General features: G+C 44.1%; 1 pseudogene; it reads left to right on the forward strand.

Annotated features, from left to right (window-relative positions):
* The first annotated feature begins 1,772 nt into the window (after positions 1-1,772).
* LOC112261414 lies at positions 1,773-27,451 on the forward strand (annotated as a pseudogene).

Below are 27,451 nucleotides of genomic sequence, written 5' to 3' on the forward strand. Positions count from 1 at the left end.
GACATTTTAATATCTGAATTTTCCCTCTTAAAATCCTAATAAAGGTTCTGAATTGTGCCATTCAAGAAGCACTTCTGCTTTTTCATCTTGTTCCTCGTTAGTGTGTCTTTTTTCCCTGTTGTTGCTCTGCTGTTGTCATCACGTTCATAGAATCTAGTGATGTTCTCTTCTGTGGCTGTGCTAATTATGTTACACTGCTTTTTCCTGGAGTATTGAAGACTGGTTGGCCTGTTTCCCTCAATGCTTTTGCTGAAAATCCAAATTCTCTGTTTGCAGCTTTGACCAGGCCATACTTTCTCAGGATGTTGCCTCTGAGCATTTTTGAAGCCACTTGTTTGTCCTTGGCACTGTACCTGTTTTGATAATTTTGCTTTAACTCTGCAATGATGGCATTTTGAAACAATAAAATCCTTCTCAAGTTCTTCGGAGTTCCCTTCATTTTTCTGTTTTATCTTTGTCTTTGGGGAATCTTATCTCTCCATTTTCTTCATCAGTTGATTATCCGGCTACCCGGATAAAGCACTAAATAAACTTCAGTTCGTGCTAAATACGGCTGCTAGAATCTTGACTAGAACCCAAAAATGTGATCATATTACTGCAGTGTTAGCCTGCCTACACTGGCTTCCTGTTAATTAAGCCAAGGGCTGATTTCAAGGTTTTACTGCTAACCAACAAAGCATTACATGGGATTGCTCCTACCTATCTTTCTGATTTGGTCCTGCCGTACATACCTACACGTACGCTACGGTCACAAGACACAGGCCTCCTAATTGTCCCTAGAATTTCTAAGCAAACAGCTGGAGGCAGGGCTTTCTCCTATAGAGCTCAATTTTTATGGAATGGTCTGCCTACCCATGTGAGAGATGCAGACTTGGTCTCAACCTTTAAGTCTTTACTGAAGACTCATCTCTCAGTGGGTCATATGATTGAGTGTAGTCTGCTCTCTCTAATTCTCTCTTTCTCTCTTTCTCTCTTTCTCTCGGAGGACCTGAGCTCTAGGACCATGCCTCAGGACTACCTGGCATGATGACTCCTTGCTGTCCCCAGTCCACCTGGCCATGCTGCTGCTCCAGTTTCAAATGTTCTGCCTGCGGCTATGGATTCCTGACCTGTTCACCGGACGTGCTACCTGTCCCAGACATGCTGTTTTCAACTCTCTAGAGACAGCAGGAGTGGTAGAGATACTCTTAATGATCGGCTATGAAAAGCCAACTGACATTTACTCCTGAGGTGCTGACTTGCTGCACCCTCGACGACTACTGTGATTATTATAATTTAACCATGCTGGTCATTTATGAACATTTGAGCATCTTGGGCATGTTCTGTTATAATCTCCACCCGGCACAGCCAGAAGAGGACTGGCCACCCCTCATAGCCTGGTTCCTCTCTAGGTTTCTACCTAGGTTTTGGCCTTTCTAGGGAGTTTTTCCTAGCCACTGTGCTTCTACACCTGCATTGCTTGCTGTTTGGGGTTTTAGGCTGGGTTTCTGTACAGCACTTTGAGATATCAGCTGATGTACGAAGGGATATATAAATACATTTGATTTGATTTGATCATACCTTTATTTTGTATTTCTCAGTTTTCCTGTTAAGCTTTATCAAGTTTGGCATTTGTCATGCAAAGATCTCTATGTTTTTGAGCGACCACTTCCAACCTTTTTCCTTCCAATATGTATTAGACTTCTCATTCCTGTTGCAGACGATGAGGAAGGGGTATCAGGGCGTGCATCAGGGGCAGATAAGTTAGGGGGCAGGTATGATGGCCTCGTGTTATGGCTGCAGGTCATCTGGTGACTGAGGTGTTGTGTTGCCTGATGGGTAGGTCTCCATTGCAACTGTTCTCTTTAAAGTCTGTCTTCTATTCTGTTGGTTGGATTTCTATAGCCATCTCTTGCCTCTTTGCACTCTCTTTGTAAGCTCGAAGATAGATATCACTTCTCCCTTCTTTTTTTTCTTCCAGTATCTCTTCCTGTCTTTTTGCAGATGTTCCTGGTGTCGTATAGGATCATTTTTTAAATGTTGTTTCTATGTCTGTGACCTCTGTGCTGTTTTATGTGGCATCTTCTAAAAACAAAGAATAATACTCAAATTTTCCAATTGTGCACACCTTGGATAATTTTCTATATTAAAGTAATTTATAACATGATTAAATAAGCCTAAAGTTTAAAAAAAGTAAAAAGTAATAACATAATAGATTTTTGTAATTTCCACCATGTTCTGTCATTTCCATCAGAGTTACGTTTGTGATGGAAATGACTGTGATGGAAATGACGCTTCTGCTGTTTTTGGAGAAAAATTACAGACTGCTTAGCATGCTTTGGGCAACTACGGGAACTTCTCTGTCCTCAGGGTCAATTTTGTGGATTTTATAAAAAAATATATGTTTTTATTCTTTATATGTTAAGTTCACACGACAATCACCCCATATTGTTTTCAACATCTCTCTATCAAGTATTTTAGCTACTTTTCAGATGCATTTTATACCTCAATTTCACTGTTTTGCCCTTGTCCTTGACCCAGACTTTTGAGCTACTACGTTTTTCTATGAGAAAACATGAATAATTACACATGATGTAATGTTATCTTCTAGAGAAAGAGTCAATTAAATCAAATAAAATCTATATCAATATGTATTGTGAGTATGCCCTTTATATTGTTATTTCCACAAAATATACTTGTCCTTTGGTAGTGGTGTCATTTCCAGCACTGAGGGCAAATTCCTCTTGAATAAAGTTTTGTCAAGAGAATATCTTTAACGTTTGTTTGCGGACCACCATTTTATATAGAAGATGAAGACGAACACCATTTTCTAACAAACACATAATTGTGCATTTTATTAAAATGAGCAGCGCTTGAATTGTTCAGACATTGCCTCATCTGCACCATGCTTTCTTGATCAAATAGGTTCATGTGATTCTTGTTTGTTCTTACTAGCATCTCCTTCAGTTTTGTTACAACCTCATGTATTTATTAACTTCTTTGACCTGACAGGTCATTTTGACAGATGTCAGCATTGCAGCAACAATCTTATACCTTAGTTATAGTTATATAGTAGCTCATCAGGTTTCTCTCTCTGTTTTCTGCCTATGTTTTCTCTCAGGCTGATACAGAGAGACTCATCCATGCTTTTATTACAAGCAGGCTTGACTACTGCAATGCTCTCCTGTCTGGTCTACCTAAAAAAAGCCATTGGTCAACTGCAAAATATACAGAATGCTGCAGCAAGGGTACTGACCAAGACCAGACAGAGAGCACACATTACACCGGTTTTCCAGGTCTGCACTAGCTGCCTGTGAGATTTAGAATTCATTTTAAGAATCCTCTATTGGTTTTTAAATAAATCCACGATTGTTCACCTCAATACATGTCAGACATGCATTTAAGTTATGTACCCAGTAGGTCCCTCAGGTCCTCAGGCACTGGACTTTTAACTATCCCAAATCCTAGGACCATTACAAAAAAAGATTGCAGTATTTGCATGAGGTAGACACGGCTTCCAAAATAACACTGTTTTATTTGCTGCAGTAAGTTTGCAATGTAAGAGTGCAGTAAAACTGCTGTTCAACTGCAGTACACTACATTTATTATTGAAACACACCTTTTTAGCTTTGCTTTTCCTTAAGAGGCTTTTTAGCCATTCCATTCGTGTTATTCTTTAGTTTTTATCCTCATGTTTGTTGTGTAGTAAATGTTTCAGTTTTTATTTTTCCTGTGGAGCTCATTGTGTTGCATTCCATGTCTGAAATGTGCTGTAGAAATAAGGCTTGATTTCATTTGATTGGGTATTGGCTACATTTTATATTTAAAAAAAATCTGATTACAAGTTTATTTGACCAGTACACTCCAGGCATGGTACATTTATATTTCACAATCATGAGGATACTTCTATTTCAAGCCCATTCACTAGCTCCATTATTCCAAGTTGTCATAATTTAACTTTAAGGAAACGACTCCCTCTGCTGGCCAAATAAGATAACATTCCTTTTGTCTCAGAACTGTATTGACTCAGGTCAATCTCTCCCTTTCCACAGGCCTTGTTTTATGTACAGTATGGCTTCCATTTACTCTGTTATTCACATTAAGCTGAAAAAACCCCAAGACACCCTGGGTATAAAAACTGAACCATGCCCATTTTACACTGATGATACAACTGTTTTATTAAATGTCATGATTTCAAAAACAAAAAAAATCTCTCCAGGTTATAATTGAAAGGATTCAGGAATTGCCTCAGAGACCTCCTCAGCATCTGTCTCCACTGTGCTGAGCTTCTGTAAGGGCATCCTGCAAATCACAGTCCCCCTGACACAGGTGTTTGAGGTCCTTCTTACAATGAGCAGGTACCTCACTGTCCAGAGGTAGCAGGCCAATGTCAACCGTGTGTTTGTCCAAGTCACAACACACATGCTCCCGCATCTCCCCCTGCTCAGGGACCTACTGACCATCAGGGCCTAGATGGCTGAGAATGACCCATGTGTTGGCCAGCACCTGAGTAGGGACATCCGTGGTAAGGTGGACACCATCCGGCAGTCTGCCCTGTTCCTGCCAGACCACCTCCAGGCGTATAAGGAGAAGCCAGGAATGAAGAAAGGGTTGGCAAGGAAGGGCCTACTCTCCCTAATCCACACAGTAATTACAAAGCTCTGTGACACCGCTCTCCGTTACGGGGTCAGGTGGAGTTCCCTCCCGCTGCTCTTCAGGTTCTCACTGGTCGCCTACTGTAAAGGAGAGGATAATAAAGAACACAGTAAATCACCGCCGTGGATTTCATAAACGTGGTGACTCCCAAAGACACGTTTGATGGTGAAAACTGCAGCTTAGCTCTGCTGGCTTTGGAGAACCTCTTGAATTTATGCTTGACGGGAGACATTTACAATGTGTTGGCTGACAGGATAAAGAACAAGGAGGTTCAGTTGATTTTTTATAGGAAGGTGGTTAAGATGTTGTTTGACAATGCCAATCCCATTATATCAGCATGGTACCACTGTCTAAAAGCCCTGCTCAGTCTCAACCACCTGATCATAGAGCCGGACGTGGACGAGCTGCTGTCGGCCGGATGGATCAACTCCGACTGCACAGAGCCACGGGTTAGGAAGGCACACGAGGCCCTCATCTCCTCTGTTCTCCTGACCTACGCCAGGCTGAGGAGCTCCTGGCTGTCATCTGCCGCCCAGCAGTGGATGAGTTCCGACAGCCTGTTCCTCCAGTGGCAGTACAAAGGATGCTCAGCAGTGGATGAGCGCCGACAGCCTGTTCTTCATAGGACGCTCAGCAGTGTATTTTTTTCTTCACAATTATTTAACCAGGTAGGCTAGTTGAGAACAAGTTCTCATTTACAACTGCGACCTGGCCAAGATAAAGCAAAGCAGTGCGACACAAACAACACAGAGTTACACATGGAACAAACAAACATATAGTCAATAACACAATAGAGAACAAGTCTATGTACAGTGTGTGCAAATTAGGTAAGATAAGGGAGGTCAGGCAATAAATAGGCCATTGTGGCGAAATAATGACAATTTAGCAATTAAACACTGGAGTGATAGATGTGCATCGGTGTTCTTCAAGGTTCTGTTTTAGGACCACTATTGTTTTCACTATATATTCTACCTCTTGGGGATGTCATTCGAAAACATAATGTTAACTTTCACTGCTATGCGGATGACACACAGCTGTACATTTCAATGAAACATGGTGAAGCCCCAAAATTGCCCTCGCTAGAAGTCTGTGTTTCAGACATAAGGAAGTGGGTGGCTGCAAACGTTCTACTTTTAAACTCGGACAAAACAGAGATGCTTGTTCTAGGTCCCAAGAAACAAAGAGATCTTCTGTTGAATCTTACAATTAATCTTAATGTTTGTACAGTCGTCTCAAATAAAACTGTGAAGGACCTCGGCGTTACTCTGGACCCTGATCTCTATTTTGACGAACATATCAAGACTGTTTCAAGGACAGCTTTTTTTCATCTACGCAACATTGCAAAAATCAAAAACTTTCTGTCCAAAAATGATGCAGAAAAATTAATCCAAGCTTTTGTTACTTCTAGGTTAGTCTACTGCAATGCTCTACTTTCCGGCTACCCGGATAAAGCACTAAATAAACTTCAGTTAGTGCTAAATACGGCTGCTAGAATCCTGACTAGAACCAAAAAAATTTATCATATTACTCCAGTGCTAGCCTCCCTAGACTAGCTTCCTGTTAAGGCAAGGGCTGATTTCAAGGTTTTACTGCTAACCTACAAAGCATTACATGGGCTTGCTCCTACCTATCTTTCTGATTTGGTCCTGCCGTACATACCTACACGTACGCTATGGTCACAAGACACAGGCCTCCTAATTGTCCCTAGAATTTCTAAGCAAACAGCTGGAGGCAGGGCTTTCTCCTATAGAGCTCAATTTTTATGGAATGGTCTTCCTACCCATGTGAGAGACGCAGACTTGGTCTCAACCTTTAAGTCTTTACTGAAGACTCATCTCTCAGTGGGTCATATGATTGAGTGTAGTCTGGCCCAGGAGTGTGAAGGTGAACGGAAAGACTCTGGAGTAACGAACCGCCCTTGTTGTCTCTGCCTGGCCAGTTCCCCTCTTTCCACTGGGATTCTCTGCCTCTAACCCTATTACAGGGGCTGAGTCACTGGCTTACTGGGGCTCTTTCATGCCGTCCCTTGGAGGGGTGCGTCACTTGAGTGGGTTGAGTCACTGATGTGATCTTCCTGTCTGGGTTGGCGCCCCCCTTGGGTTGTGCCGTGGCGGAGATCTTTGTGGGCTCTACTCGGCCTTGTCTCAGGATGGTAAGTCGGTGGTTGAAGATATCCCTCTAGTGGTGTGGGGGCTGTGCTTTGGCAAAGTGGGTGGGGTTATATCCTTCCTGTTTGGCCCTGTCCGGGGGTGTCATCGGATGGGGCCACAGTGTCTCCTGACCCCTCCTGTCTCAGCCTCCAGTATTTATGCTGCAGTAGTTTATGTGTCGGTTGCTAGGTTCAGTTTGTTATATCTGGAGTACTTCTCCTGTCCTATCCTGTGTCCTGTGTGAATTTAAGTATGCTCTCTCTAATTCTCTTTCTTTCTCTCCCTCGGAGGACCTGAGCCCTAGGACCATGGACTACCTAGGACCACCTACTACCTAGGACTACCTGACATGATGACTCCTTGCTGTCCCCAGTCCACCTGGCCGTGCTGCTGCTCCAGATTCAACTGTTCTGCCTGTGATTATTATTATTTGACCATGCTGGTCATTTATGAACATTTGAACATCTTGGCCATGTTCTGTTATAATCTCCACCCGGCACAGCCAGAAGAGGACTGGCCACCCCACATAGCCTGGTTCCTCTCTAGGTTTCTTCCTAGGTTTTGGTCTTTCTAGGGAGTTTTTCCTAGCCACCGTGCTTCTACACCTGCATTGCTTGCTGTTTGGGGTTTTAGGCTGGGTTTCTGTACAGCACTTTGAGATATCAGCTGATGTACGAAGGGCTATATAAATACATTTGATTTGATTTGATGTGCAGAAGGTGAATGTGCAAGTAGAGATACTAGGGTGCAAAGGAGAAAAAAATAACAGTATGGGGATGAGGTAGTTGGATGGGCTATTTACAGATGGGCTATGTACAGGTGCAGTGATCTGTGAGTTGCTCTGACAGCTGGAGCTTAAAGTTAGTGAGGGAGATATGGGTCTCCAGCTTCAGTGATTTTTGCAATTCGTTCCAGTCGTTGGCAACAGAGAACTGGAAGGAAAGGTGGCCAAAGGAGGAATTGGCTTTGGGGGTGACCAGTGAAATATACCTGCTGGAGCGTGTGCTATGGGTGGGTGCTGCTATGGTGACCAGTGAGCTGAGATAAGGTGGGTGTCACGCCCTGACCGTAGATTGCTATGTATGTTTCTATTTTTAGTTTGGTCAAGGTGTGATGTGGGTGGGTATTCTATGTTATGGGTTTAGGTTCGTTTGTATTCAGTGATCAGTTTATTACATTTGCAACATGAACACTTACCACGCTGCGTTTTGGTCTACTCCTTCTTCCACCAACGACAACTGTGACAGTGGGGATTTACCTATCAAAGACTTATAGATGACATGGAGCCAGTGGGATTGGTGACGAATATGAAGCGAGGGCCAGCCAATGAGAGCATATAGGTCGCAGTGGTGGGTAGTATATGGGGCTTTGATGACAAAACGGATGGCGACTGCATCCAATTTGCTGAGTAGAGTGTTGGAGGATATTTTGTAAATGACATCGCCGAAGTCAAGGATTGGCAGGATAGTCAGTTTTACGAGGAAGGATGCTTTGTTGCGAAATAGGAAGCCGATTCTAGATGTTATTTTGTATTGGAGATGCTTAATGTGAGTCTGGAAGGAGAGTTTACAGTCTAACACCTAGGTATTTGTAGTTGTCAACATATTCTAAGTCAGAACCATCCAGAGTAGTGATACCAAATGGGTGGGCAGGTGCGGGCAGGGATCAGTTGAAGAGCATGCATTTAATTTTACTTGCATTCAAGAGCAATTGGTGGCCACGGAAGGAGAGTTGTATGGCATTGAAGCTCGTCTGGAGGGTTGTTAACACAATGTCCAAAGAAGGGCCAGAAGTATACAGAATGGTGTTGTCTGCATAGATGTGGATCAGAGAATCACCAGCAGCAAGAGGGGCATCATTGATGTATAGAGAAAAAAAGAGTCGGCCCGAGAATTGAACCCTGTGGCACCCCCATAGAGACTGCCAGAGGTCCGGACAACAGGCCCTCCGATTTGACACACTGAACTCTGTCTGAGAAGTAGTTGGTGAACCAGGCGAGGCAATCATTTGAGAATCCAAGGCTGTTGAGTCTAAGAATGTGGTGATTGACAGAGTCGAAAGCCATGGCCAGTTCAATGAATACAGCTGTACAGTATTGTCTCATCGATGGCGGTTATGATATCTTTTAGGACTATGAGCGTGGCTGATTTGCACCCATGGCCAGCTCGGAAACCAGATTGAATAGCGAAGAAGGTACGTTGGGATATGAAATGGTCTGTGATCTGTTTTTTAACTTGGCTTTCGAAGACCTTAGAAATGCAGGGTAGGATAGATATAGGTCTGTAGCAGTTTGGGTCTAGAGTGTCTCCCATTTGAAGAGGGGGATGACCGCGGCAGCTCTCAAATCTTTGGGGATCACAGACAATACGAAAGAGTTTGAACAAGCTAGTAATAGGGGCTGCAACAATTCCAGCTGATAATTTTAGAAAGAGAGGGTCCAGATTGTCTAGCCTTGCTGATTTGTAAGGGTCCAGATTTTGCTGCTCTTTCAGAACATCAGCTATCTGGATTTGGGTGAAGGAGAAATGGGGAGGCTTGGGCAAGATGCTGTCGGGGATGCAGGGCTGTTGACCAGGTAGGGGTGGCCAGGTGGAAAGCATGGCCAGCCCTAGAAAAATGCTTATTGAAATTCTCAATTATAGTGGATTTATCGGTGGTGACAGTGTTTCCTAGCCTCAGTGCAGTGGGCAGTTGGGAGGAAGTGCTCTTATTCTCCATGAACTTTAGAGTGTCCCAGAACATTTTTGCGTTTGTGCTGCAGGATGCAAATTTCTGTTTTAAAAAGCTAGCCTTTGCTTTCCTAACTGCCTGTGTATATTGGTTCCTGACTTCCCTGAAAGGTTTCATATCGCGGGGGCTATTCGTTGCTAATGCTATACACCACAGGATGTTTTTGTGCTGGTCAAGGGCAGTCAGGTCTGGAGTGAACCACGGGCTACATCTGTTCCTGGTTTTACATTTGTTGAATGGGGCATGCTTTAAGATTGTGAGGAATGCACTTTTAAAGAATAACCAGACTGGGGACAGCAAGGAGTCCTCATGCCAGGTAGTCCTGAGGCATGGTCCTCAGGCTCAGGTCCTCCGAGAGAGAGAAAGAAAGAGGGAAAGAGAGAATTAGAGAGCATACTTAAATTCACACAGGACACCGGATAAGACAGGAGAAGTACTCCAGATATAACAAACTGACCCTAGCTCCCCGTCCCTGTTCTCCATAGGACGCTTACAGTGGATGAGCTCCGATAGCTTGTTCTCCATAGGGCACTCAGCAGTGGATGAGCTCCTACAGCCTGTTCTCCATAGGATGCTTACAGTGGATGAGCTCCGACAGCCTGTTCTCCATAGGATGCTTACAGTGGATGAGCTCCGACAGCCTGCTCTCCATAGGGCACTCAGCAGTGGATGAGCTCCGACAGCCTGTTCTCCATAGGGCACTCAGCAGTGGATGATGACAGCCTGCTCCATAGGACGCTTACAGTGGATGAGCCTGACAGCCTGTTCTCCTCCAGTGGATGATCCGACAGCCTGTTCTCCATAGGGCACTCAGCAGTGGATGAGCTCCGACAGCCTGTTCTCCATGACAGTGGATGAGCTCCGACAGCCTGTTCTCCATAGGGCACTCAGCAGTGGATGAGCTCCGACAGCCTGCTCTTAGGGCACTCAGCAGTGGATGACCTCAGACAGCCTGTTCTCCATAGGGCACTCAGCAGTGGATGAGCTCCGACAGCCTGTTCTCCATAGGACGCTTACAGTGGATGAGCTCCGACAGCCTATTTTCCATAGGACGCTTACAGTGGATGAGCTCTGACAGCCTGTTCTCCATTTGCTTACAGTGGATGAGCTCTGACAGCCTGTTCTCCATTGGACGCTTACAGTGGATGAGCTCCGACAGCTTGTCCGACAGCCAGTGGATGACCTCCGACAGCCTGTTCTCCATAGGGCACTCAGCAGTGGATGAGCTCCGACAGCCTGTTCTCCATAGGACGCTTACAGTGGATGAGCTCCGACACCCTGTCCTCCATAGGACGCTTACAGGGGATGAGCTCCGACAGCCTGTTCTCCATAGGATGCTTACAGAGGATGAGCTCCATAGCCTGTTCTCCACGCTTACAGTGGATGAGCTCCGACAGCCTGTTCTCCAGGACGCTTACAGTGGATGAGCTCCGACAGCCTGTTCTCCATAGGGCACTCAGCAGTGGATGAGCTCCGACAGCCTGCTCTCCATAGGGCACTCAGCAGTGGATGACCTCAGACAGCCTGTTCTCCATAGGGCACTCAGCAGTGGATGAGCTCCGACAGTAGGACGCTTACAGTGGATGAGCTCCGACAGCCTATTTTCCATAGGACGCTTACAGTGTATGAGCTCCGACAGCCTATTTTCCATAGGACGCTTACAGTGGATGAGCTCTGACAGCCTGTTCTCCATTGGATGCTTACAGTGGATGAGCTGACAGCCTGTTCTCCATTCTTACAGTGGATGAGCTCCGACAGCTTGTCCTCCTTAGGACGCTTACAGTGGATGACCTCCGACAGCCTGTTCTCCATAGGGCACTCAGCAGTGGATGAGCTCCGACAGCCTGTTCTCCATAGGACGCTTACAGTGGATGAGCTCCGACACCCTGTCCTCCATAGGACGCTTACAGGGGATGAGCTCCGACAGCCTGTTCTCCATAGGATGCTTACAGAGGATGAGCTCCGATAGCCTGTTCTCCATAGGACGCTTACAGTGGATGAGCTCTGACAGCCTGTTCTCCATGCTTACAGTGGATGAGCTTGACAGCCTGTTCTCCAGACGCTTACAGTGGGATGAGCTCCAGTGGATGACCTCCGACAGCCTGTTCTTAGGGCACTCCAGTGGATGAGGACAGCCTGTTCTCCATAGGACGCTTACAGTGGATGACCCTGTCCTCCTAGGACGCTTACAGGGGATGAGCTCCGACAGCCTGTTCTCCATAGGATGCTTACAGAGGATGAGCTCCGATAGCCTGTTCTCCATAGGACGCTTACAGTGGATGAGCTCCAACAGCCTGTTCTCCATAGGACGCTTACAGTGGATGAGCTCCGACAGCTTGTTCTCCATAGGACGCTTACAGTGGATGAGCTCCGACAGCCTGTTCTCCATATGACCCATCTCTTGCAAAAACTGCTCACTCTCCAACAAATGAAGAAAGTTATCCTAAGCATGAGCTATGGGACAGGCTAGAGCTTCAGAAGTCCTCCGCAGAGCAGTCAAGTACATTGTGGGGAGAGAAGATCCTCAACTTGGCCAGCAGAATGACCAACTATGGGACTGCTAGGTCAGTAGTATGGATGCCATCACCTACCCAGTGGCACATTGGTACCTAGTTACCACAAACCTACCAATGATCTCGCTATACCTCTCAGAGGACGAAGTACTTCATGTAGCTGAAGTTCTCCTCAGCTCCCTACTTCAGAAGACACTAGACGACACCACTGAGAGGCTGTCTGTCTCTCTCATTTCCAAACATCTGCTTGAGAGCCTCATTCTGGTCAAGTTACCCATTACTCACTCTGCTGTGGTCAGATTGTGGGGATTCTCAGCAGCACCCCAGACATGACCCCAGTCCATCCAGCACTCATGAAGTTAAGTGAAGTCAGTTGTTCAACAGCTGAAGACAAAATAAGTGCAGTAACTCAGTCTGACGGTGATGTCACTGAAGCCCCTTCTGTTTTGAAGAGACTGGAGGCCACATACTGAGTTCTAGTACAACTGGAGCCTCTTTAACCCTATCCGAAAGTCAAGCCGATATCCTTTTAAGCTTACTTCAAGTCACCAATGCTCTTAACCCAGATCAAATGTCATCTGAAGACTTTTCAGGGCTCTTTCTGTTCTTAATTCCTCATTTTATTTTACCTTTATTTTACTAGGCAAGTCAGTTAAGAACAAATTCTTATTTTCAATGACGGCCTAGGAACAGTGGGTTAACTGCCTGTTCAGGGGCAGAACGACAGATTTGTACCTTGTCAGCTCAGGGATTCGAACTTGCAACCTTTCGGTTACTAGTCCAACGCTCTAACCACTAGGCTACCCTGCCGCCCCGGTGGTCACAGACACACAGCTACATAATGACGTGAAGCCTTCAGTGACAAGACATCTGCCGAATCAGATCTTCAGTCTCATGGGGTCACTTCTGGCAGGGAACAATTCTCATTGTGTTTTAAAGATTGTGCATGGGAGTAGCCTCATGGAGGCAGCTTTGGAAGCTCTCCTTTCACACTGCAGTAAGGGCCTCTCAAACTGTGGACAGCTCTGCTTGGCTGACTTTCTTAAAAACCATCCAGGATTTCATCCAGTCCCTGATTCTTTTTATAATCCACAGAAAGAACCGTGTCTGTCTCAACCAATAGAAATGCACAGGTGGTCGTTATGGCTTTGTCTACTGTCCCAGAAAACACTGTTCTCTGTACAGCTCCTGCTTGCATCTTTGAACACACTGTGCCAGGCCATGACCTCCAGCCTCAGCAAAACCAAGCAGCTAGATGAGACCCTGAGCCACTTGCTGGGGAAGAGCACTGCTGTCATGGGCCCTGCCATCCAGGCCTGCTTGACAGACAGTCTGCTAGGCCAGACCTTCTCTGTGGATGCGATGACCGGGATGGTGAAGAGCGAGCTGACCTGCGCTTGCCTATAGGATAAGCCTAGTGAGGGCATCACCCAGGAGAGTCTAAGTCACATGGGTCTCTATAGGAACTTCAGCCAGCAGATCCTGCGAGAGCTGTGCCCATCCTAGCACCCCATGGACTTCCTGGTCTCATCGCTCCACTTCTTTTCACTCTCTCATTACACAACAATGCACGTTTCTTTTTCATTTTTAGATTGACATTGACATTTTAGTCATTTAGCAGACACTCTTATACAGAGCCACTTACAGTTAGTGCATTCATCTTAAGATAGCTAGGTGGGACAACCACATATCACAGTCATAGTAAGTACTATTTCCTCAACAACGTAGCTATCAGCAAAGTCAGAGCTAGTAAAAGAAAAAGAGATCAGACTTGGTAGTGTGTTCTGAGATGGTAGCGCGTTCTGAGATGGTAGTGTGTTCTGAGATGGTAGTGTGTTCTGAGATGGTAGCGTGTTCTGAGATGGTAGTGTGTTCTGAGATGGTAGCGTGTTCTGAGATGGTAGTGTGTTCTGAGATGGTAGCGTGTTCTGAGATGGTAGGGTGTTCTGAGATGGTAGGGTGTTCTGAGATGGTAGGGTGTTCTGAGATGGTAGGGTGTTCTGAGATGGCAGGGTGTTCTGAGATGGTAGTGTGTTCTGAGATGGTAGTGTGTTCTGAGATGGTAGCGTGTTCTGAGATGCTCACCTGTACATTGTGGGATTTCCTGCTCCTGATAATAGCTGTAATAACCCTCCAGTAAATGTCCAAGTTAACTTCCTGTACCATCACTGACAAACATAGGTGACTAAAACAGACATCATTCAGAATTTCACAGAATTTCACAAAATGATAATAAAATACAACGAATAACAAAGTTCCTTTCCAGCTGCCTGATTCCAGAAACCTGCTTAGAGGCATTTTGACTCATTGCGTCTCAGATGATGTCTGCCTTGGTAGTAAGTATTCACTGTGACTTTTGATGTGCTGTGCTTTATTGAGGACTGTTCATCCAAATAAATGAATGCCGCTGAAAAATATTATTTGAGGTAGAATCATGCAAAATGTAGTTATGGTAAAGGCACAATGTGTCCTCACTTACAACCCTGCTTCCCATGCTTCAAGAGGGACAAAATAAAGCATTGGATTGGCTTTGGCATTGACTTAACATGGAATTAAAGAGTAAATGTGTTTCCTATTTAGCGTAGAAACCCCCTTAGGGCATTGCAAAAAGAAACACAGTGTCGTGTCTTTGGCTATGCCGGATTAAGTGATATGACATGCTATTCTATAAAATAATTTATCCGTAATTAATATGACCTGTTTGAGCTAATCATGTAAATGTAATTAACTAGAGAGTCGGGCACCACGAAATTATATTTATAGAGCTGTTATCTTCTGAATAAACTCTTAAAGACCTAGTAATATTTTACATCAATAGCAGTCAATATTAGTCATCATCTTAATTCAGTCTCATCTGAAAGTTGTAAATTCTTGGTTATCTGCATGAACCCTGGCGAACAAGTTGAATCAGCAATACAAAATTGGGTTTAATTATTTATTTACTAAATACCTAACTAATCACACAGCATTACACATACACATATTTAAATCATAACTTGATTACAAATTATGTCATAAAGGAAAATGTCCCTAGCGGATGGAACAGATATGACAGCTGGTTACACAAAAGAAAAGGGTCTGGGTTTGAGTGAAAGAGCGGGAAGACTGAAGGGCACAGGGAGAAGCTGTGCTATCATAAATAGAGTATCTTATGCATTCTAAATTACCGCCCATTTGGAAAAGGAAAATGCAATAAATATTTACTCTGAGCTGTGCTTCGGTAGGTTGGTGGTAGATGGAAGGCCGTGTTGCCCAACCGAGTCATTCGTCCTTTGAAGAATGTCTCTGCTGGTAAATTGAATATGTTGTAGTAACGTCGTTGTGTGGTAGATGGAATACTCTGTCTGTTCCTTCCTAACCCTCGTTTTCAGCGGTTGTTGCTAACTCAACGGCTAGGAGGTATCACTTCTGTAGTGAATAAGAGTTCAAAGTTCATATTATTATCTGAACTGTTCTGACATCGGACCGTCGTCCTCACGTCCTCGGAACAGGAGGTTATATTGTCGTCAAGGGCTTATATAGGAAGAGAGAGGAGGGCGTGTTTGAAAAGTTTCATAGCCCATGTCCCTTCACAGGGGCGGGCCACTGATTGAGCAGAGCCCTATCTTATGAAAACCCAAATCTCACATTTTAGAAGCTAAAAATCACATTTCATCACATCACGAATAATTTTATATTCAAACATTTAAATTGAAAAACAATTCCATGTGAATCCGATAACTCTGATGTGTAAGACTTTCCACTGTAGAGTTTGTCATCTTATCATTGATGAGAATGTCTCAGATGACAACCGAACTGACATCATATTCATTAAGTACCACCGCATATGTTCAATTGGTCAGATTACCAGAATATAGTTCATTTCCCCCAATTTATGATGTTCCCAGAATCTCTGTTAACCAAATGGTTTGCAAATGTAACATCAGTAGGGTAGAGAGAGGAAAATGGGGGAAGAGGTATTTATGACTGTCATAAACCTACCCCCAGGCCAACGTCATGACAACAGTCTGGCAGTCTGTTACAAAGCATGTCACGCTTCTCCTGCTCTGCACTGTCTCCCATGTCCTGGATGTGATTTGGGGGAAGAATTGGTTTAGCTGGGAAAGCCAATTTTGGCCTGCAGCAGTAAGTGTCTCCCTCCCTGTCTGTTTCAGTGTGCAGCAGGGAGAGTGACTACCTGTCCCGTTTAATCAAGCTGAATCTGATTTAATTTATTGATATGGCTCACTCTCACCTCACTGCAACTCTGCAGGAAGAACTAACATTAGGTGTTACCACACACAACTACAATCCCTCACTGTGTCCACAAGACTTACAAACAGTGGAGTGAATTGTGGAGTCAATTGGTGTTCCAGTATTTCTGTTTTTCTCTGTTCGCTCTCTCTGGGTGACACTTAGTACATTGAGAACCCACACAGGATGTAGTACTTCTCTCTCTTTATGTCCTTTGTCTTTGGTTGAACTCCCATTGTCCTCTCTTCTCTCAGTTTCTAGTGAAGGAGTCTGGCAAGCAGACAACCCTGACCGCTGCTCTGACCATGCCAGTGCCGGACACTCTGCTCCGTCATGGGGAGGAGATGCTCTCCAGCCCCCATGACGTGACCCTGGTGCTGGGAGCCCTGCAGTTTGTCCCCCTTGAACATCTGATCATGGAGGTCTACCACACTACCTTTGAGTCCATCCACGAGGCTCTGTTTGCAGTCATCCAGTGTCTCCCGCAGGTTAGTGGCCTAGGTTCGATACATGTCACTTCATGCATCTTTTTATGTTTTTACCCAATCCTTGGGCATAAGAATGGTTCTTTCTGGGATGTTTTTAGTGGATGTCATTGTGATTATGAAACTTATATTTGATTCCTTTATTTTATCTCTTAATATTCCCTTTGTCCATGGAGTTCTTTGATGTATTTTGGAGGACGTCTTGTTCTGAATAACACTACAGCAGAGCACATTTTGCCTGCGGTTTGATACCACTACAGCAGAGCACATTTTGCCTGCGGTTTGATACCACTACAGCAGAGCACATTTTGCCTGGGGTTTGATACCACTACAGCAGAGGACATTTTGCCTGGGGTTCGAAAACACTACAGCAGAGCACATTTTGCCTGAGGTTTGATACCACTACAGCAGAGCACATTTTGCCTGCGGTTTGATACCACAACAGCAGAGGACATTTTGCCTGGGGTTCGAAACCACTACAGCAGAGGACATTTTGCCTGGGGTTCGAAAACACTACAGCAGAGCACATTTTGCCTGAGGTTTGATACCACTACAGCAGAGCACATTTTGCCTGCGGTTTGATACCACTACAGCAGAGGACATTTTGCCTGGGGTTCGAAAACACTACAGCAGAGCACATTTTACCTGGGGTTTGATACCACTACAGCAGAGGACATTTTGCCTGAGGTTTGATACCACTACAGCAGAGGACATTTTGCCTGAGGTTTGATACCACTACAGCAGAGGACATTTTGCCTACAGCAGAGAACATTTTTTGATACCACTACAGCAGAGCACATTTTGCCTGGGGTTTGATACCACTACAGCAGAGGACATTTTGCCTGAGGTTTGATACCACTACAGCAGAGGACATTTTGCCTGAGGTTTGATACCACTACAGCAGAGGACATTTTGCCTGAGGTTTGATACCACTACAGCAGAGGACATTTTGCCTGAGGTTTGATAACACTACAGCAGAGAACATTTTGCTTGTGGTTTGATAATACTACAGTAGAGCACATTTTGCCTGTGGTTTGATAACACTACAGCAGAGCTGGTTTGCCTGGGCTTTGATAACACTACAGCAGAGCTGGTTTGCCTGGGATTTGATAACACTACAGCAGAGCTGGTTTGCCTGGGATTTGATAACACTACAGCAGATCACATTTTGCCTGGGGTTTGATAACACTACAGCAGAGCACATTTTGCCTGGGGTTTGATAATACTAGAACAGTGCACATTTTGCCTGGGATTTGATAACACTACAGCAGAGCACATTTTGCCTGGGGTTTGATAATACTGGAGCAGTGCACATTTTACCTGGGGTTTGATAACACTACAGCAGAGCACATTTAGGGGTTTGCATCACTTCTCTGAAGTACAACACAAGGAGCCCTGTTTTGTGCACTTCTAATCTCTGGTTGGGGATTACTTTCATATTCACAAGTAGGGTCTTCTGATTTTCCTTTTACCCAGACACCCTCAGGGTGTGAAGATCAATCATTGTCAGTGCTGTGGATTCCTTCTTTTCCCTCCTTCCCCTGAACCACAACTCAAGCCATGCTTCTCGGTAATCGAAAGCCCTAGCACTTTAAAATGTCCATGTACAGAGTGTCTGATTTGTGTTTAATTTGCTGTTCACAATAGAAAAAAACAGTACTTCCGTTATTGTGTCATAAACAATGGAATACAAGGCTTAGACAGGTAGATGGAAACAGCGGTTGCATGCTAAGGTGCTAGCACAGACATTGTGCACTGCAGCAAAGGGAATATTAGAGTTGCTGTCTTGGCAAGCGAAATGGTTGGCATGCCTAGTGTTTTATCCTGCAGCCAGGAAATCAATTTATGTAATTTGGTGCAAACATCAGTGTCCACTGATCCACGGTGTGGACTGACCCGTAGAAAGATTTAGTCTTGTTCATAATAATAGTTCTCGCTGAAGCAAAATTTGAATCATACCTTTTCACTACCAAAATCACATTAACTTTATTCAATTTACAATACTTTGACAATAGCAAGCAACTCTATGCTATATGGTTTTTCATTCTCAAGCCCTTGTAATCTCTCTGTAATGATGCGTCTCCTGAAGGCTTCCCTTCTCCCTGCAATGATTCGTCTCCTGAAGGCTTTTGACACTGTAGGTGTTGCCTAGGGAGGCCTTATACTTGCATGGACAAATAACATCTGTCTACACACCTGTCACACAGGTTTACCTAAGTGTTAATACAGAATCTTCCTGGCAGATGCTGCTCCAATTTCTCTAGCTTGATTCAGCCTATCACACAAGCATAAAACGGAGTGACTAGCTTACCCCTTCCCTATTTGCCATGACTATTATACTCAGCCAACCTTGGATCTTGGCCAGCACCTAAGTTAGCCCATTTCCACTTGACATTGAACATATTTTGGGGGTGCTAACCAAAGAAAACATCCCACTGCCTCCCACTGTAGGCAATAAAACAGAATAACTTCAGAATCAATTTCTGAAAAGGGCTGTTGGTCTGTGCCAGATGGGTGCTTAAGTGGAGGCAGATGTGCTCTGGAGAAGGGCACGTCTTTGGCGTGAACACTGGAGGATGTGTGGAAATGATTACCTCGCCAACTGATGACTCATAGGAACATGGTAGCTCCTGAGCCTGAGAATTGAGGGCATTTTTTTTCTCTTTCTCTCTCATTGGGAGACTGATAGCACGTGGCACCTTCCTCTCCTCGACCCATACCAAAACAATTACAGACCTCCAAGAACAGGGTCTAACAACCGCCTGACAAATATAGACCCACACAAATGCTTCAGTTTGATTATGTATTACATTTTTTTCCTTAAAATGTAAAATGCTTTAAAAGCATGTTATAGCTAAATGTAATAGAATCTAAATGTCTTTCAAATGCAAAGTTGTCGAAGTTGAACTTTTTGTAACGTGGCCCTTTTTTGGAATGTGCCCAGGTGAAAGCGATGCAGTCTTACCTCAACTGTTTGTACCGCCTGGAGGCCTCCTCATTCTTGTCCTTGTCTGATGAGGAATATGAAGGATCGGACCAAAATGCAGCATGTTAACTTCATTAATCTGAACACAAAATAAAAAAGGTAAAACAACGAAAAAACAGGAAACAACTACCCACAAACACAGGTGGGAACAGGCTACCTAAGTATGGTTCTCAATCAGAGACAACAGTAGACAGCTGCCTCTGATTGGGAACCATACCAGGCCAAACACAGAAACACAAAACATAGAACAAAACATAGAATGCCCACCCCAACTCAGGCCCTGACCAAACCAAAAATAGAGACATAAAAAAAGGAACTAAAGTCAGAACGTGACAGAGTGAATTAAATCATGTTGAAAACGCAATTAAGGGAATTAACTGGAATGATCTCTTGTCCTCTACAGATGTGGAAGCTGATTATCAGGTTTTTATATCCACAATCCAGACTACAATAAATGGCTTCCTAAAGAAAAGAAAATCCAAACCTGGCAAAATTAATTATCTTCCTTGACTACATGGAGAAATCTGGAAACTAACGATGAAAGATCATGCTCTAAAAAGAGCCCTGAAGTCCAAATTAGAGCATGACAGATGTAGGTTTACCATGTTGAGAAATAAGGTGATGAAAGAAATCAGACAGGCCAAGGCAAACTTTTTGATCAACATAATTGGTGAAGCAAAGGAAAATTCTAAATTGATCTGAGAGAATCTAAAAAAAGTGAACAGGGAAGACCATAGTAACACTGCACCCCCCCCCACTCGGTTCAGCAATAGTGAAGGACACTCAAGCTGTCTTCATCATAAGGGAGGTTTCTGAGCCAGAGGTGAAAAAGGTGATTATCTCACTAAAGAACTCTAAAGTCAAAGATGTGTTTGGGCTGGACTCTACCTTTCTTACAAACTACAAAGAGTCACTCATTGACCCCATTACTAAGGTCACCAACATGTCTATTGGTCAGGGGGTGTTTCCAAAGGTCTTGAAGTCGGCCATAAAAACGGCCATCATTAAATCATGCAACCCTGCTGATGTAAGAACTACAGGCCCATTAGTATATCACCTGTGGTGTCCAAGGTGCTGAAAAGTGTGTAGCAGAGCAACTGATTGCCCACCTCAACAACAGCCGCTTCACATTACCCGCCATACAGTCCAAGATGGACAAAGCGTTGTTGGGGCTGAATTTCTAGACCCAAGGAAAGCTTTTGATACTGTTAACCATGTGGTTCTCATCACAAAACTGTCCAAGTTCAACTCTTCCCCCGATGCCTTGAGATGGATGAAATCATACAGAGAAGGCAGAACTCAGTGTGTCAGAGTGATGATGTGGGCGTGCCCCAAGGGTCAATACTTGCCCTTCCTGTTCAGCCTGTACATGAATGATCTGCCTTATGTCTGTACTGGGTCTGAAGTTCAAATGTATGCAGATGATACAGTGATATATGTGCATGCAAAGAGCAAACAATAAGCTGCATGAGAACTCACTACTGTAATGGTCCAGGTGACAAAGTGGCTCAGTGACTCATGTTTGCATCTCAATGTGAAAAAAACAGCCTGTATGTTCTTCACAAAGAGGGCAACTGATGCTACTGAGCCAGATGTCTATGTGTCAGGGGAGAAGCTCCTGGTGGTATCCGATTTTAAGTACCTTGGCATCATACTTGATTCCAATCTCTCTTTTAAAAAAAGGTAACTAAAAGTTCAACCTAGCTAATTTCTGATTCATGCGAAATTGTTTGACTACAGAAGTAACAAAACTGTACTTCAATGCTATGATACTCCCCCACTTAACATACTGCTTGACTAGTTGGGCCCAAGCTTGCTGTTCAACATTAAAACCCATTCAGTCTGTCTACAAACAGGCTCTCAAAGTGCTTGATAGAAAGCCCAATAGCCATCATCACTGTTACATCCTCAGAAAGTGTGAGCACCTGAGTTGGGAAAATCTTGAGCAATACAATTGACGCATGTCTTGTATTCAATATCCAAATGGTCTAGCTCCCCTCGGCTTAGTACTTTTGTTAAACAGAAAACGCAAACTCATGGCAGAAGATCCACAAGGTCTGCCATGAGAGGTGACTGGATAGGTTGCTTAAGGAAAAGCACCTTTAGTCAATCTGCTTTCTCTGTGAGAGCTTCCCATGTATGGAACTATCAGACACACACAACTGCACCACCTATCACACCTGTTCTATATTTCTCTGTCTGCATGCTACATGACGCTTGAGTTCCTCTGTCTGCATGCTACGTGACACTTGAGTTCCTCTGTCTGCATGCTACATGTCACTTGTTCTATGTTTCTCTGTCTGCGTGCTACGTGTTGCTTGTTCTCTGTTTCTCTGTCCGCATGCTACGTGCTGCTTGTTTATGTTACTCTGTCTGCATGCTACATGTTGCTTGTTATATGTTACTCTGTCTGCGTGCTATGTGTCACTTGTTCTATGTTTCTCTGTCTGCATGCTACGTGTTGCTTGTTCTCTGTTTCTCTGTCCGCATGCTACGTGCTGCTTGTTTATGTTAGTCTGTCTGCATTCTACGTGTTTCTTGTTCTATGTTTCTCTGTCTGCATGCTACGTGTTGCTTGTTTTAAGTTTCTCTGTCTGCATGCTACGTGTCTCTTGTTCTATGTTACTCTGTCTGCATGCTACATGTTGCTTGTTCTATGTTACTCTGTCTGCATGCTATGTGTTGCTTGTTATATGTTACTCTGTCTGCGTGTTATGTGTCGCTTGTTCTATGTTTCTCTGTCTGCATGCTACGTGTTGCTTGTTCTATGTTATTCTGTCTGTATGCTCCGTGTTGCTTGTTCTATGTTATTCTGTCTGCATGCTCCGTGTTGCTTGTACCATGTTTCTCTGTCTGCATGCTACGTGACGCTTGTTCTATGTTTCTTTGTCTGCATGCTACGTGTTTCTTGTCCTATGTTGCTCTGCATGTGCTCACTGCTCATTGTTTGTCTGTATTGTTATTGTAATTGTTTTTAATAACCTGCCCAGGAACTGGGGTTGAAAATTAGCCGCCTGGCTAAAACTGGCACTTTTACTGAAATGCTGATTAATGTGCACTGTCCCTGGAAAAATAAAAATAAACTCAAACTCGTGCTGTCACCAGGATAACCAGTCCTGTTAGTAGGGCAGGAGTATTGCAGGATAAAGGAGAATATGATAGGTGTGTTTTATCATGTTATATTATGCTATTTCACACATGAAACTGGGCCTATTTTAAATCAGCAGAGCTCATCCAGTGGAAAGAGAGAAAGGAAGAAGAATGGTTTCGCCTTTAGTAATGTTATATTTCTGTAGCTGGTTGTATGCCCTGCTGGTCCCCGAGGACTGGATCAAAAGCAATGTGAGGGAAATCTAACATTCCCACTGAGGATGACAGAACTGTCATAGGAGACATGAAAAGCACAGTGCACAGCGGGAGTCCAGTACAAGCTCGTGGATGGACACCTTTTAATGTCCTGCACTGCTGAAAGCATCACTGATGAGTTGAATCAGTGTTGAGGAGCTGTATTCAGCTTTGTGATCAACATATTCAGGGATACATGATGTTTTCCTGTTTCTAAAAGGAGCAACATAATCTCAACATCAAAGCCTTCCTTACGCTGTTGATGAAAAGGAAATAATGACATATTCAATTATGCAACAGTAATTGTCTTCAGATGGGGTTTATTTTTAGAAATCATATATAACATGTTGTAAGTGTCCGTCTTCCTCAGCCAAAGGAGGCCAACTCTGTACACCTCTAGGGAGACCTCCCCTGTTCCAGGCACAGAGGAAGGGTCAACAATAGGAGATGGAGAGGAGCAGCTTGTTGATTTGAACTAGCATATAAGGCTCAGTGCATCATGTCCTGGCTGGCCCTGTGAAATATAGTAACCCTCACAGGTGACAAATTGCATGGAGACTGGGTTGTTTAACAACACCTCTCACCCTGACAACAGTGGCCATATTTCTCCTCTGTTTGTTTTCAGCAAGTGAGCTGTGCTTTACTGTACATCTAATCAGTCGAGAGGAAAGCAGGGATGGAGAAATTGTTCCAGCCGGGCCTTTGTGTTCTCTAATGGGCTATACTGTTTGTTTTATGCAGACTGTGAGCATAAACATTAGTTTATACACAATTACACAATTAGAATGATTAAATAGCTTTTGTTGCTCCATATTCTGGTCTTAGCTATCATGATTAATGTCTCAGCTTATACAAAACCCTGTTGTTATTGTTCTGCTCTGTCACAATGCATTGAAAATATATTCATTCTCAGCCGCACCCTGGAGATTTGATTCAAATGCTGTGCTGTCATCAGTTATATCCTGCCCATGTCTGTGTCAGGAGCACAGTGCACTCTGAACACCCACTGTGCTGCATCAGTTATATCCAGCCCACGTCTGTGTCAGGAGCACAGTGCACTCTGAACACCCACTGTGCTGCATCAGTTACATCCAGCCCACGTCTGTGTCAGGAGCACTGTACACTCTGAACACCCACTGTGCTGCATCAGTTATATCCAGCCCACGTCTGTGTCAGGAGCACTGTACACTCTGAACACCCACTGTGCTGCATCACTCAAAAGTCCCCATTTTGTAGAAGTTGTCCCACTTCTAAAGTTCTGTCTGAAATAAAAGTTTAACCGTCAGTGTTTGGCGTGGTCTAGTTTTCTAAAAGCTCTCCTCTTCTATTCCCCAGCCCCTGAGACCGATGCAGTGGTGCTTTTGAAGTGTACTCGCCTGGTGGAACGCATGTACTCCCACACCGCTACCACAGCCGAGGGCTTCACTATCCTCTCCTCCTTCATGGCAGCACAGTACGTCAGCGAGTTACAGAAGGTAAGATCTTTGGTTTTCTCTCATCATCAAGGGCAATATGAACAAAAATCCATTAAATTGACTGAATTATCACGGTAACGATCAATTGAACGATAAGTTTGTAACATTATCTACAGATGTTTTTTTTAAATATTACCCTTAAATCCACTACTACTACTTTGATTGCTGTAGCTATCAATTGTTCCTTTTAACAATCACCCATATTACCAAACTTCATTCATTTCAAACTGCATATTTCTCTTGTAGGACTCTATAGGTTATTTGTTATAGTGAATGATATCAGCAGAATATCCACGATGAGTTGTCGGTTTGTTCCGTGTGGATAAGTTGTCGGTTTGGTCAGTGTCGATGTGGATAAGTTGTCGGTTTGGTCAGTGTCGATGTGGATAAGTTGTCGATTTGGTCAGTGTCGATGTGAATAAGTTGTCGGGTTTGGTCAGTGTCGATGTGAATAAGTTGTCGGTTTGGTCAGTGTCGATGTGGATAAGTTGTCGGTTTGGTCAGTGTCGATGTCGATAAGTTGTCGGTTTGGTCAGTGTCGATGTGGATAAGTTGTCGGTTTGGTCAGTGTTGTCGATAAGTTGTCGGTTTGGTCAGTGTCGATGTGGATAAGTTGTCGGTTTGGTCAGTGTCGATGTGGATAAGTTGTCGGGTTTGGTCAGTGTCGATGTGGATAAGTTGTCGGTTTGGTCAGTGTCGATGTCGATAAGTTGTCGGTTTGGTCAGTGTCGATGTCGATAAGTTGTCGGTTTGGTCAGTGTCGATGTCGATAAGTTGTCGGTTTGGTCAGTGTCGATGTCGATAAGTTGTTGGTTTGGTCAGTGTCGATGTCGATAAGTTGTCGGTTTGGTCAGTGTCGATGTGGATAAGTTGTCGGTTTGGTCAGTGTCGATGTGGATAAGTTGTCGGGTTTGGTCAGTGTCGATGTGAATAAGTTGTCGGTTTGGTCAGTGTCGATGTGGATAAGTTGTCGGTTTGGTCAGTGTTGATGTCGATAAGTTGTCGGTTTGGTCAGTGTCGATGTGGATAAGTTGTCAGTTTGGTCAGTGTTGATGTCGATAAGTTGTCGGTTTGGTCAGTGTCGATGTCGATAAGTTGTCGGTTTGGTCAGTGTCGATGTCGATAAGTTGTCGGTTTGGTCAATGTCGATAAGTTGTCGGTTTGGTCAGTGTCGATGTCGATAAGTTGTCGGTTTGGTCAGTGTCGATGTCGATAAGTTGTTGGTTTGGTCAGTGTCGATGTCGATAAGTTGTCGGTTTGGTCAGTGTCGATGTCGATAAGTTGTCGGTTTGGTCATTGTCGATAAATTGTCGGTTTGGTCAGTGTCGATGTCGATAAGTTGTCGGTTTGGTCATTGTCGATAAATTGTCGGTTTGGTCAGTGTCGATGTCGATAAGTTGTCGGTTTGGTCAGTGTCGATGTCGATAAGTTGTCGGTTTGGTCATTGTCGATAAGTTGTCGGTTTAGTCAGTGTCGATGTCGATAAGTTGTCGGTTTGGTCAGTGTCGATGTGGATAAGTTGTCGGTTTGGTCATTGTCGATAAATTGTCGGTTTGGTCAGTGTCGATGTCGATAAGTTGTCGGTTTGGTCGATGTCGATAAGTTGTCGGTTTGATCATTGTCGATAAATTGTCGGTTTGGTCAGTGTCGATGTCGATAAGTTGTCGGTTTGGTCGATGTCGATAAGTTGTCGGTTTGGTCATTGTCGATAAGTTGTCGGTTTGGTCAGCTCTAACGATTAGGCTATTATTATACAGGTTGGAAACAACATGACATTTCAGATCTTCTCTCATCATCCCAACAAGCCCTTACATCTGAAGGGAATACACTCTATCTGCAAATTGAATTCAAGGATTTTTATTTGATCCATGGCTGTTTGTATTGTGGTGTTACACTATACATGGGACCATTTAGAGCTACTAAGGCAAGTCCCCTGGACTTCTCCGATTTGAAGGAGAGAGAAGTCAACATTTAATTTCCTCCATAATCTTGTGTCCCGCCCTGCGCCAACTTGTCCTCGAAAGGACTGTACTTACTGTAAAGTCTAGTAGACCGTTTTTCCGTCGATGTGATGCCATTATGTGATGCCGTCTGAGCATGTCTCAAACACTGTCTCAGTGTTTATTTTCCATGGAACATGCAGAGAGGGAAGTTGCATGAGGATTACCTTGGAATGTAAAAATCCATGGGAACCTCTTTGAGTAAGGATCTAACAAAGGATTGATTAAAGAAGTAGTTTAACACTGTCATGGTTCTTTCCAGGTAGACTAAGTGCTTATGTTGTCCAGTTTCCAGCTGGCAGTACATTGTATTCCTACCAGGCTTTCAAAACTGCCTCGGCTGAGTACACAAACAAAGGTGTAAGGAAAAGGCAAAACACAGATCAGCCATCTCACTCATCACACCAACATTATGACGGTTACATTTTAATACCCCTTCCCAAGCCTCAAACGCTCAGTCAAATTGAAACCATTTTTGGGGGCCTGCCTTTCAAAGATAATGTCTACTTTTTTAAAGATATTTGAAGATGTGCATGCTTTCCCCTGAGAGAATAACTTCACTGGGCTGTTTGTCCACTTCTATCTGAAACATCCTGGTTGGTACTGCCTCTTCCTAGCCTCCCCTCCACTCCTCTCTCCTCCACACCCTCAAGGTGACTCTGCAACCAGACTTCAAGAGGCACCTGACAGAGGGAGTCTACAGGATCCTGGACCTCTGTGTTGAGCAGGAGGTAAGGTTTCTGAATAACATCCTCCAGATGGGTCTCAGAGAAGTGTTCAACGAGATCTACGGTAGTTACACTTATTACCATAAAACCCAGTGGCAAGGAGAGGAGAAATATACTGCCTGGGACTCTCCTCTACCGTCTCCCTTTCCAGAAAGATTGTCTTTATTGTAG

Source organism: Oncorhynchus tshawytscha, linkage group LG01 (genome assembly GCF_018296145.1).
Source record: "Oncorhynchus tshawytscha isolate Ot180627B linkage group LG01, Otsh_v2.0, whole genome shotgun sequence".
Taxonomy (NCBI): Eukaryota; Metazoa; Chordata; class Actinopteri; order Salmoniformes; family Salmonidae; genus Oncorhynchus; species Oncorhynchus tshawytscha.